Below are 12670 nucleotides of genomic sequence, written 5' to 3'. Positions count from 1 at the left end.
CAAGGTACATAATGTAACCCTCTGGCGGTAGCAATCAATAACAGCCCGGTATGACGATAACCAGTCCATACCCAAAATAACATCAAAACCCTTCATGGGCATGACAACAAACGGAAAAGGAAGCCTATAGTCGGCGACCTCTATATCACATCCTCTAACACCCTGTTTCAGAATCAACTCACCACCCAAAGGCGATACCACACAAATAGGAGATGCTAACTGTGCTAACTCCAATTCCAAAACAGATGCAAATGCAGCAGATACAAAAGAATGAGATGCACCCGTGTCTATCAACACATTAGCAACCGAGTTGCAAAACAGAAAAGTACCTCTCACTACTGATGGAGCCGGTACTAAATCCTGCGCGGTAACAGCATACACGCGCCCCGTAGGCCCCTGGTCTACCTGCTCGCCTCTCGGAGCAAAAGACTGCTGCACAGACTGGGATGACGAAACTCCCGGATTGGCCCTCAAGGCCTGCACAGACTGAGCTGGCTGAAAACCCTGCGTCTACCTAGAACCAGACGCTCCCGAAGTGGCACTCAACTGTGGGCAAAACCTCTTCATGTGCCCAGGTTGTCCACACTGATAACAAGTCAAGAGCTGCCCCCTGCCCAAACTCTGACTCGGCGGTCTAGCTGAAGAAGAAGCAGCTTTCTGACTCCCACCCTTCTGCGGGCAAACCGAAACCTTGTGACCCAGCTGGCCACACTTGTAACAAGTGAATTCTCCCTGACTGCCTCTCCCCGAGCCTACACTAGGCACTGGAAAGGTCGATCTAGAAACTGCACCCTGAGACTGCTGAGGGTTATTACCCTTCTGTCTCCTGCCATCACTCTGACTATCCTGGCTCCTCTTGGAGCCTCTCTGACCCTCATCCTCCTCCTGCATCATAAGCTCCATATGAGCTGCAGCATCTACCAGGTGTCTATACTCTCGAATGTAAGACCCACCAATTCTCAACTTGAGGCCCCGCCTCAACTTCCGCTCAAACTCATAGCAACGGCGTTCCTCAGACGCCACCAGTTCAGGTGCAAACCTAGACAGACTGGTAAAAGTAGCCTCAAACTCGGCCACCGACAAGCCCTGCTGATTAAGCCGGCTAAACTGATCTCTCAGCTTCTCCCTTGCTACTGCAGACAAAAACCTCTCCTGAAAAGCATTTATAAACGCCTCCCAAGTACCACCAACACGAGCTTTCTCGTACTTCCACCATTGACCCGCATCTCCCTTCAGTTGAAAGGATGCCAAGGTCACTTTCAGTGCTCCGTCCTCGATGCCAAGCATCTCAAACGTCTTCGTTGTCTGTTCGAGCCATTCATCTGCCTTAAGCGGCTCTTTAGGATCCCCGATAAACTCGTCCGGATTACACCGAAAGAACTCCCTCTTCAAGAAGGAAGGCCCTGTCTCAGCTGCCTGATTCCCAGCTCTAAGAATACCTAAAGCTCCTGCTATCTCTCTGGCCAAGGCACCCATAGCCTGCTGACCTACTGGCTCGGCCACATTGGCCTGCCCAACTCCCTCCTGCACTGCCGGAATCTCACCCTGTAACGGTACTTCCTGCCTCGCAGGTCTACCACGCCTAGCACCTCTTCCTCGTCCTGACATCCTAATAAAGGCAACACAGAACGTTAGCACATTCATAAATGTGCCGAAACTAAACACTCACGTCCTAAAGCATGGACAACTGTAATTCACTCCACATAAGCACATAAACACATAAGCACTTACGAACTTCATTTCCGGATAATGATAGTCCCGAGGCGTTACTAGAGTTCCGGTTAGAAACAGCGTTGATCAAGTGCTTTTCCAACAAGACTCCCAGAAACTCAAGGATCCGATCAACATCCAAGAAATTAAATCCCATACCCACATAGTCACATAAGCATGTTATCAAATAAACACATAGCATATGGTACTACATTTAAGTCTCTATCAAGCGAGACAAACCCATTGTGATACTAATCACTTCCCACGTACCCAAAGTATTCGAACCCGGTACGCTCTGATACCAAGTTGTAACGCCCTCAAAATTATAACAATAAACCCATCAGATATGACATGCATTTACATTTAAACTAACCGCATTCCTTTCATTCACTAGAATTCCAAGACATAAGTATTACATGTTAACCTCATAACAAAATGCCCTACGGGCTTACAGCTTTCCAAGTTAACACTTGGTTACAACAAAGAGTTCTAACTCGTTTACACATTAAGCCCTTGGCTTGAAATTACATGTAATACATCAAAAGTAAAACGACAAAACTATGCCCGCCACTAGCCTCCCAGCTATGTCCTTGGAGGTGGCATGCTTCCTGCACCTGAAAATGATATTCCCATATAGGGTGAGCCACAGCCCAGTAGAAATACACTAAACCAACCATGGACAATGACTAAAACATTAGCAATTGATAGTTGGTCAACACTGATACAGTCACATAAATAACATATTTATGTCAACGACTTACAAGTCCCAATTACTTTTCATTTTCCTTTTAACAACAGATAAGCATACTAGCTCTATCATCATTTCCACAGATATGTATAAAAACTATATCTCACATTCTCAACAGATATGTATACCAACAATATCCACAGATAAGCATACAAGCTGTATCCACACTTCACAACAGATATGTGTATCAACAATATCCACAGATAAGCATACAAGCTGTATCCACACTTCACAAAGATAAGCATATGAGCTCTATCTTCACTTCTCTAGACAAGCATATGAGCTCTGTCTACGGAGTTCATCCCCTATCTCCTCCCAATACCTATCCGGTTTAGAGGTACATCCCCTATCTTCCCCTAAACCACGGAGTACATCCCCTATCTCCTCCTCTACACATAACGTATATAAACACATTGGTTCTATATACAATCACACAATACACACAATTAATGTATTCTATCAACCGTCAAGTTCCATGACACATTCCATTGATTAGTTTCCGTTTACCTAATCATCATGCATTGTCTACAACAATCTCGACTATCCTCCACCGATAGCCTAAAGCAGTTATTTCTAAAACAGAAAATAAATGCACAAATGGATATTCAATCAACATTTCATTTCCTCATTTCTCACCAATTAATTATCCCAATTAATTAAACAATGTAATTAGGCCATTTTTCATAATTACCATTTCAACCCTTAGGTCCCATTTTCATCAATGATTCAACAATCATACTATTTTTCCATGCCAAACATGCATCTAGGTTTATTATGAATAAAACCCCGACTTTTGTAAAATTACACAAAAGCCCCAAACTTTCACAAATTTACCAAACCAAGCCCAACATCTCAAAATACCAAAATTTAAAGACAAAACCCATAGAGAGGAGTAGGTTATCCCTACCTCAAATTCGGAGTCCCAAAGGAGAAGACGACAAAACCCAACGTGCTCCAAAACCCGAGATTTTCAGATTAAAATGAAGCCCTCGACGATCAACAACTTTTTTGTAAAGGCCAAAGGTGAGTAAATCACTCCTACTAGATCAAAACCTAGAGAGAAGGTAGAGTCTAGAGTGAGAGGCTCAACAATGGTGATTTTGGAAAAGTAAGAGAGAGAAGAGAAAGTGAAAAAGTGATTTGAAAAGTCACAATTTCGGGACTTTAACCCAGGTCTCCGCTCGAGCGTAAAACACCCCGCTCGAGCGGCCACTCACAGACTTACGCTCGAGCGGCCAACCTCCCGCTCGAGCGCAGAATGCACTCGCTCAGCACTTTTGCAGAAACAGACCTACGCTCGAGCTGCCAAACCTACGCTCGAGCGTACAACACTGCACAACAAATACTGGATGGGTGTATTCCCCGCTCGAGCGCCAACACCTCCGCTCGAGCGTACAGGTCAAAATCTGGGCAACTAGTTTTGGCTTCTAAACTCAACCAACCTGAAACAAAACCACCCAACACATCCTATAACTCAAATACGAAGTAAAAGATGTAAACAAGATAATAAACAACTACCAACATCTACGGACACATGTTCGGATCACTATACAACAAGGGTAAACCCGGGATCGCTATAGCCCTCATCTGCGTTCTCTCCTTAATTCCTTCCTTCGTGTTAGCAGAGCCACTTCAAAAGTTTTTTTTTCTATTTTTTTAATAAGTAAAAATGACTTCAAAATTAACAGGCTGGCAAACTTTGATCTTGACGTTAAAAGATCAAACAAAAATCAACATGGGGTAAAAGCTTCAAAGACTAGAGTATTTCTTTACAAGGGGCAACATCTACATCTCAAGACTTGCATTTCTTAACAAGAGGCAACATAAAAATCTTTGACCTAGGGATTAACAGCAACATAGCAGATAATTTTTTTTTTTTTTTTTAGATTGGAACAAATAAGTCTCTGGTGCTAAAAGACTCTGGAAATTTGTCACCTAGCTAAAAAGCAATTCAAATCCCAAACCAACAGTGTTGGGAATTATTATTTTTTTTTCAGGGTATATTAATATACCAATCATATTGGTCTATTTAATAAGCATACATGATGAGAAAATTGGTAAAGGGCTCACCAAAACAGGCTATTGAAAAGACATAGCTTCAATGGTTATCCTCCCAAAGCACTCTCCCCGAGCCTACACGAAAGAACCAAGCTTCAGCAATAAAACTTGAACTGAAACCAATATCACCGCCACAAACATGCCAGCCATTATATGGAAAGAAAAAAATTGACGAAGGATACGACCAAATGGGTATGGGGCACAAATATGACATATACAGACACACCAACATGGCAAATTTTTATTTATTATCTTTTTGAAAAAGGACATAGCATGGCAAGGACACAACAACAAATAACTATATCTTCATAAGTGACAATAATAACTATTTTGTTACTTTCAGATTACAACTACATGTATATTTTATTATATCAAAATAGTAAAAAATCATTTTCTACATTACATACTAAAAAAGAAATGTGAATAAAAAGTCTCCATTTCTGATTTAGAAAACTATATTTATACACAAATTGAAAGTTTTGGGCTTTAAAATTTCTAAAATTAAAAAGTCTAAAGGAGAAGGGATTAATAGGTAAAAATTCACATTATTTTTATTTTATCATTGGATCCAAAGTTTATTTCTTTTGAAATTGCAACATATTTCATGTGTATCTAAACAATTGATATGTGTGTTCCCTAACATCAAAAACATGTCCCATTCTAAAAAAATAAAAAGTAATACAACATATTTTTAGACAGGTTTCCAACACGTATTGGGGAGTGTTCGATGAGTGTCAATGTCGGACACACACACACCTTTTTAGAAGTGTTCATGATTCTTAGACAAAAATTGACTAGACCTCAAACAACGGATACAGGTAAGGATAAAAGTAACAAAGGCATGGAAGCTAAAACATTCTAACTCAGGGTTAATGAACACCCAAAAGCCCAACCAACAGATTGTCTCATATATGTACCTTCCTAAAAAATTTGTTTGTATAGTATAAAATCTTAATAAAAAGGACAAAGCTTCTCCAATTGAGGTATTCACTAAATACACAGAATCAGACAAAATGGTTTGGGGGTCTCTTAGAGTCCGAGGCAGTCCAACCCTTGTTGAGGCATTAGGTGAAAGCTCAATGAGAGGCCATTTTTCACATTTTAGATCATATATTCTGTTTTTTTACATCACAAATTTTTACTGTAAAATATAAGTTTTTTCTTAAAATTTGGATTATTCATAGCCTTCATTAGGGATTTTTGGACAAGGAGAATTTTTTATTCAAAATAATAATAATTTGGATATTTGGATAAGAGATATATTTTTTTATTAGGACTGTGAATGTGTTCTTTTAAGCAACGGCTTTGGACAAGGAGGATTTTTATTAGCATTTACTATTCAAGGTCCTTGAACAAGAAATATTTTGTTTTATGCCTATGGACAAGGAAGGGTTTCTTTTTATGGTGCCTTTTGAACAACAAATTTTATTAGGTTTTGGACGACAAGGTTTTTATTTTTATTTTTAGACAACTTAAAAGTTTGGGGCCTTAAGTGAGGGCCTTAATTGCCTAATGGTTGGGCCGGTTATGCTTAAAAGTGTTACAAAATTTCCAGTGAAGTCATTGGCCCTATTTGGTAGGGTTTGTTTCCAGCTTATTTCGGCTTTTAGCTTAATTTAAACTATTTTGATGTGTTTGGTTCAGCTTAACAATACAGATTATAGCTTTTTGTAAGTCAAAAATCAACTTATTCTTTGAGTGGGGGAGGAGAAGCTTAATTTATAAGTCAAAAATCAGCTTATGTTCACAGTTATAAGCTATAAGCTGTTAAGCTATAATCTATAATCACTTTCCCACAGCTCTACCAAACGGGGCCATTGTTCACTTTGAGGGTTGCCAATTTTTCTCGTCAAGAAAGTGTTGACTGCTAGATTATCCTCTTAAATCCACATTCCTCTTTTGGGTAACATATTTATTGGATCCTGTAGGTACTTGTATCACGCCTAATACGTGGCAAGCCCTACAGGTGCCACATTATTAAAGCCTTGCCCGCATGGCAAACTGACAAGGCATCACGTGGACATATCGCACGCCTAATATATAGTGAGCCCTACGGTGCGACGTCACCAATACTCCGTCTGCATGGCAAACCGTCAAGGCACCATGCAAAACTAAAACCACATGCTTAGCCTAAGCGAGAGCATGCACACAAGGCCAAGTATGAAGAGCTCGGCAACAGGCAGCACCATGGCCCCCTTGGCCCATGGTCATTCATACCTCACTTGCTCCAAGTCTAACAACAAGGTAGTCAGGCCCCGGCCTACTTGAACACGTTGGACAGGCCCTTGGCCCATTCACCTACTTTGTTGCCTGGGTCAGGAGTAGGACTCAGGCATGGGATCATCAGAGAATCTTAGTCTGGAGGCTAAAGTTAGAGGATCGTCAAGATGGTTGTCTTCTTGCAAAGTTAACTCCATCTTGATCAGGCTTGAAGAAGAAATGTTGGGGACCTTACGCTTACCGCCTGATGCACGTATGATATGTTGCTTCCAAACTGCCATTATAGCGATCCCGGATTTACCCTTGTTGTACAGTGATCCGGACATGTGTCCGTGGATGTTGGTAGTTGATTATTATCTTGTTTACATCCTTTTTACTTCGTATTTGAGTTATAGGATGTGTTGGGCAGGTTTGTTACAGGTTGGTTGAGTTTAGAAACCAAAAACTAGCTGCCCAGATTTTGACCTGTCCGCTCGAGAGGGGGTTCTGGCGCTCGAGCGGGAATTGCACCCATCCAGTATTTCCTGTGCAGTGTTGGACGCTCGAGCATGGAGTTGGCCGCTCGAGCGGGGTTGTGTGAGTGCCGCTCGAGCGGGGAGTTGGAAGCTCGAGCGGAGACCTGGTTCTGTAAAAGTTCTGGGAGTGTGTATCCGCCGCTCGAGCGGGATTGTTGACGCTCGAGCGGGAGTCTGTGAGTGACGCTCGAGCGGGGTGTTTGACGCTCGAGCATGGCGACTGGGTTTAAGTTCCGAGTTTTGACTTTTCAAATCACTTTTTCACTTTCTCATCTCTCTCCTACTTTTGCAAAAACACCATTGTTGAGCCTCTCACTCTAGAACTCTACCTTCTCTCTAGGTTTTGATCCAGTAGGAGTGATTTGCTCATCTTTGGCCTTTACAAAAAAGTTGTTGATCGTCGAGGGCTACATTTTAATATAAAAATTTCGGGATTTGGAGCACGTTGGGTTTTGTCATCTTCTCCCTTGGGGCTCCGAATTTGAGGTAGGGATATCCTACTCCTCTCTATGGATTTTGTCTTTAAATTTTGGTATTTTGAGATGTTGGGGTTGGTTTGGTAATTTTGTGAAAGTTTGGGGCTTTTGTGTTATTTTACAAAAGTTGGGGTTTTATTTATAATAAACCTAGATGCATGTTTGGTATAGAGGAATGGAATAAATGTTGAATCATTGATGAAAATGGGACCTAAGGGTTGTAATGTTAATTGTGGAAAATGACCTAATTACATTGATTGATTAATTGGGGTAATTAATTGTAAGAAATGAGGAAATGAAATGGAATTGTTGAGATTGGGAGTGCATGGGGTTAAAGGGTGTAGTTGAATTGTTTATCACACACCGAATTGAAATGTTGATTGAATATCCATTTGTGCATTTATTTTCTGTTTAGAAATAACTGCTTTGGGCTATCGGTGGAGGATAGTCGTGATTGTTGTAGACAATGCATGATGATTAGGCAAACGGAAACTAATCACTGGAATGTGTCATGAAATTTGACGGTTGATAGAATACATTAACTGTATGTATTGAGTGATTGTATATAGAACCAATGTGTTTGTATACGTTATGTGTAGAGGAGGAGATGGGGGATGTACTCCGCGATTTAGGGGAAGATGGGGGATGTACCTCTAAACCGGATAGTATTGGGAGAAGATAGGAGATGAACTCCGTAGATACAGCTCATATGCTTGTCTAGAGAAGTGAAGATAGAGCTAATATGCTTATCTTTGTGAAGTGTGGATACAGCTTATATGCTTATCTGTGAATGTGGGATATTGTTGTTATACATATCTGTTGGGAATGTGGATATAGCTTATATGCTTATCTGTGAATGTGGGATATAGTTTTTATACATATCTGTTGAGATGATGATAGAGCTAATATGCTCATCTGTTGAAAAAGGGAAAATGAAAAGTAACTTGGACTCATAAGTCGGATGACATAAAATGTGATTTATGTGGATGTATCAGTGTTAGCCATCTATCAATTGCTAATCTTTTAGTCATTGTTCATGGTTGGTTTAGTGTATTTCTACTGGGTTGTGGCTCACCCTATATGGAAATATCATTTTCAGGTACAGGTAGCATGCCACCTCCAAGGTCATAGCTTGGGAGGCTAGAGGCGAGCAGATTGTTATGGTTTTAGTTCCTTTTTGATGTATTACATGTATATTCAAGCCAAGGGCTTAATGTGTAGATGAGTTAGCACTCTTTTGTTGTAACCAAGTGTTAACTTGGAAAGCTGTAAGCCCGTAGGGCATTTTTGCTTTTGTTGTTAACATGTAATACTTTTGTAATGAAACTCTGATGAATAGAAGAATGTGGTTATTTCATTTGTCAATGAATGTCTTATTTGATGGGTTTAATGTTATTTTTTTTGAGGGCGTTACAGCCATCAAACCACAGACAGCAGTAGGGCTTATATCAACTTCTGACAGAGTTAGGAAGAACAAGCCATATGTCCAATAGGTTTCTTGGGCTCCAATGGTCCGGGAACCTATATAAAATATCATATATGCAGTAGGCAAAGACAAACAAGTCTTACACTCACACTCAGGCTTACACTTCTACTCCTACATACACATACTAAACTTATACATGAGTGTTCAAGGTCCATCACTACCAACCACTCCCTCTCCAAGCTTGCCTTAGCCTTCACTTCTCACCTCCGGTGATCTCAGGCCATTGAAGTGCCCACCATCTTCCCAGAGGTCAACGACCGACTACCTCTACCCACGCTCACCCACATATCCAAAGTTAAATTCTTTGAACATGTTTCATGTGTATCTAAACAATTGATATGTGTGTCCCCCAATGTCTGAAGCATGTCCAATTCTAAAAATATAATAACCACATGTTTAGACACATTACCAACACATATTAGGGAGTGTCTAATGAGTGTTAGTGTCCGATACAGACATAACACCTTAAAAGTGTTTATGATTCTTAGACAAAAATTCATTAGACACCAGTAACGGAAAAAGGTATCAATGGTAGGGTGGCTATATTATTCTAACTCAGTGTCTATAAACACCCAAAAGTCCAACCAACAGATTTTCTCATATACCTTCCTAAAAATTTGCTTGTATTTTATCAAATCCAATTCAAAAAGATGAAGCTTCTCCACTTTAAGTATTCACTAAACACACACAATCAGATAACGAGGATTAGGGGTCTCTTAAGAATTGGGGGTAGCCCAACCCCTAATGAGGCTTTCAACAAAATCTCAATGAGAGGCCTCTTTTAACATTTAAATTAATTCATAGCCTTTACTATTAGGGACTTTGGACAAAGAGAGTTTTCTATTCAAAAAAATAATAATTTAGGTCTTTTGATAGGAAATATATTTCCTTTTTCTTTTTTGGTTGTTGTTGTTGAGCATTTAGACAAATAACTTAAAAGTTTGAGGCATTTGGTGAGGGCCTTGATTGCCTAAAGGTTGGGCCAATTCGGCTTACAAGTGTTACAAAATTTCAACTGAAGTCGTTTTTCAATTTGAGGGTTGGCAGCTTTTCTCTTCAAGTCAGCGTTAAAGGCTGCAGTATTATCCTCTTAAAACCACATTCTTTTTTATGGGTAACATATTTAGACCAGACTTTGCACATCAGATATTATCTCAAGAAGAAAATTTTAGCTGATACGTGTGAATCCCATACAGCAAACTAAAATCAATGAACTGCATAGGTTTCATTGTCCATTCATCTATGTTATTTGGAGTGATTGCTTAACCTAAATGGAATCTTATGAGTGCTTCTATTATTATAAAGGGACTCATCTTTCTCATAACTTGAAGGGTTGGACCAATGAAGGAAACAATTTGTGCAGGTTTTAACAATCTCTTCTCAAAAGTTTCGATGGCTAGAAGAGTCTCCTATATAGGTTCATGGTTTTCTCTATTTAAGAATTTCATAGGAATCTTCTTTCTTTCTTTTTTCTGGTGGAGCTCTAATTTCTGTCTCATTCTCTGTGTCACTTTATAACTTTTATCTTCGGGAAAATTACTTAACATGCATCAAACCTGGCTGTAGATTCTCAAAAGCTATACTCAGCAAGTTGCAAAGGCAGAAAAAATTTTATAGTTCAATTTGTACGAGCTCAAAAGCTGTGATGTGTATTGCCACTTAAACCTTTGACAGTCTAACATCCAAATTAGATTTATAAGATTGGAACAGACTTTGATTTACCACGAGTAAAATGCAGTTAAATATGGTACCCAAATGCAACATTTAAGTAAAGAAAGAAATGTGAACAGAAAAAGATGAATGTAATAGTTATATATGTTAGGAAAAGTTGTTAGATTTATAGACCAAAAGGAAAAAAAAAAATTTGTTGGTTCCACCTTTGATATTAACCAGGAATAGCACTTTTATGAGGCTAGATTCCAATTTGTATATGAACATAGCATTCTGATTAAGAAAATAGCACAACTACCATAAACTTGTACTTAAGGAATCTCTTGTCCTTAACTTCATCAAAAATTTTCAATTAATGCAATCTTTTCTTCTGTCAACTCATAGATCACTTGTCATGCTATTAGTAAGCATGAATAAAGATAACTGAAGTGAAAAAGGCAAAGGAGTGATATTAGTTAAAAGGTAAATGAATCCTACTAAAACAAAGAAGTAGAAAGTCAAACCAAAAGAAAAGATAGAGTATAAGGGTGACACTCCTTTACTGAATTTACTTTTATAAACTATGAATCATGGAAAAAATAGAAAAATGAATAAATTAAGTAATGCTTGCAATGTGAACTGACACTATAATTCAGCGGAAGTACTTGGGAGTTCTGAACAAGAACATCAATGGACGCAAGATAAGGAGCTACATTAAGGGTTTTGTTGACAAAGTGAATGCGGTCTTGAATTTTTTTCTCTGCCACAAAGTTACGCAATTCTGTTTCAAACTTGGTCTGAGCATTCATGTCACTTCCCACTATTACCGCGTGCAATGATGGCACTTGTAGTTTCTTCTCTTGGATTAGCTGTAGACTTTCATGGAAGGAACGGAGAAATAAATCCTGACCTTTCCCACGTGAAACACCTGCAGTTATAAGGTGCCTAGTGCTTAGAAACTACAAAACCGCATAGGGATAATTATATGCATGTCTAATAGGATGCCATACTAGCAAAAGTATATAAATATTTTTGCCATTGATGCAGCCTAGTTGATGATGGACTCATGTAATGATGAATTGATATAGCTTAGTAGAGTTCTAATTTTTTGTTTTTGTATTTTTTTTGTATTTTTTTTAATACCGAATACTGCTGTGTTTCCAAGTTTTTAGGAGTTCTAAAACAATCTTAGGAATATGATTTGATGTTTTATTTGTTAACATGAGAGAAATATGAGTTCTAGACAATTTTTGCATGCTTCTAGGGTTTTATGAAGTCTGTAATTAAGCCTTGTTGGTGTAAAATGAAATTAGCCTTAGAAGATGAGAAGTATGAAGAATTTTTGAAAGAGCTACAGCTCTCTTCCCTATTGTCCTCTATGCTACCGTCTACACTCAATTTGTCACACTATGCACCATCATCAGCCATAAACTAGGTCAAGGTCAACTTTATTACCTCAAGGAAGGAAGGGAAACAAGATTGCAATGAGTGCAATAATCACGCAAGCTGAACGAGGAAAATCAAATTGATTTCCAAAGGAGGAGACACTTCTTTATACTGGGGAATTTCTATCTATGGAACAAAGTTTAAAGTGGCAACTGATACCAAAATGATTCATCATAAACCAAAGACGGGCAATCAAAAACCATAACGGGCAGACGACAATCATGATACATTGATATATAAAATGCCATCAATACTTCACAAAAAGACACTTCTTTGCTAAAGAGCTTTTCACTCAGTGGAGTCTTTTGTTCTATGGTTTTGGACTCATAGCATGGATTTATCAAGATACAGAGACACCAAG

The 12670-nt window shown here is 39.1% G+C and overlaps 1 pseudogene across 1 annotated transcript in view; it reads right to left on the bottom strand.

Annotated features, from left to right (window-relative positions):
• Positions 1-12670, bottom strand: part of LOC145793256 (uncharacterized) — a 50322-nt pseudogene that overhangs the window by 36860 nt on the left and 792 nt on the right. Inside the window, exons 3-4 of the transcript XR_014333842.1 lie at positions 11529-11791; positions 4529-4591 (exon numbers count right to left, since the gene is read on the bottom strand). The product of XR_014333842.1 is annotated as an uncharacterized LOC145793256 (transcript). The remainder of the gene's footprint in view (positions 1-4528; positions 4592-11528; positions 11792-12670) is intronic.

This window comes from Camellia sinensis, chromosome 6 (genome assembly GCF_055761805.1).
Source record: "Camellia sinensis isolate YWXY chromosome 6, ASM5576180v1, whole genome shotgun sequence".
NCBI lineage: Eukaryota > Viridiplantae > Streptophyta > Magnoliopsida > Ericales > Theaceae > Camellia > Camellia sinensis.
The sequence above is the reverse complement of the archived record's forward strand: the minus strand, read 5'-3'. Positions and strand labels throughout refer to the sequence as shown.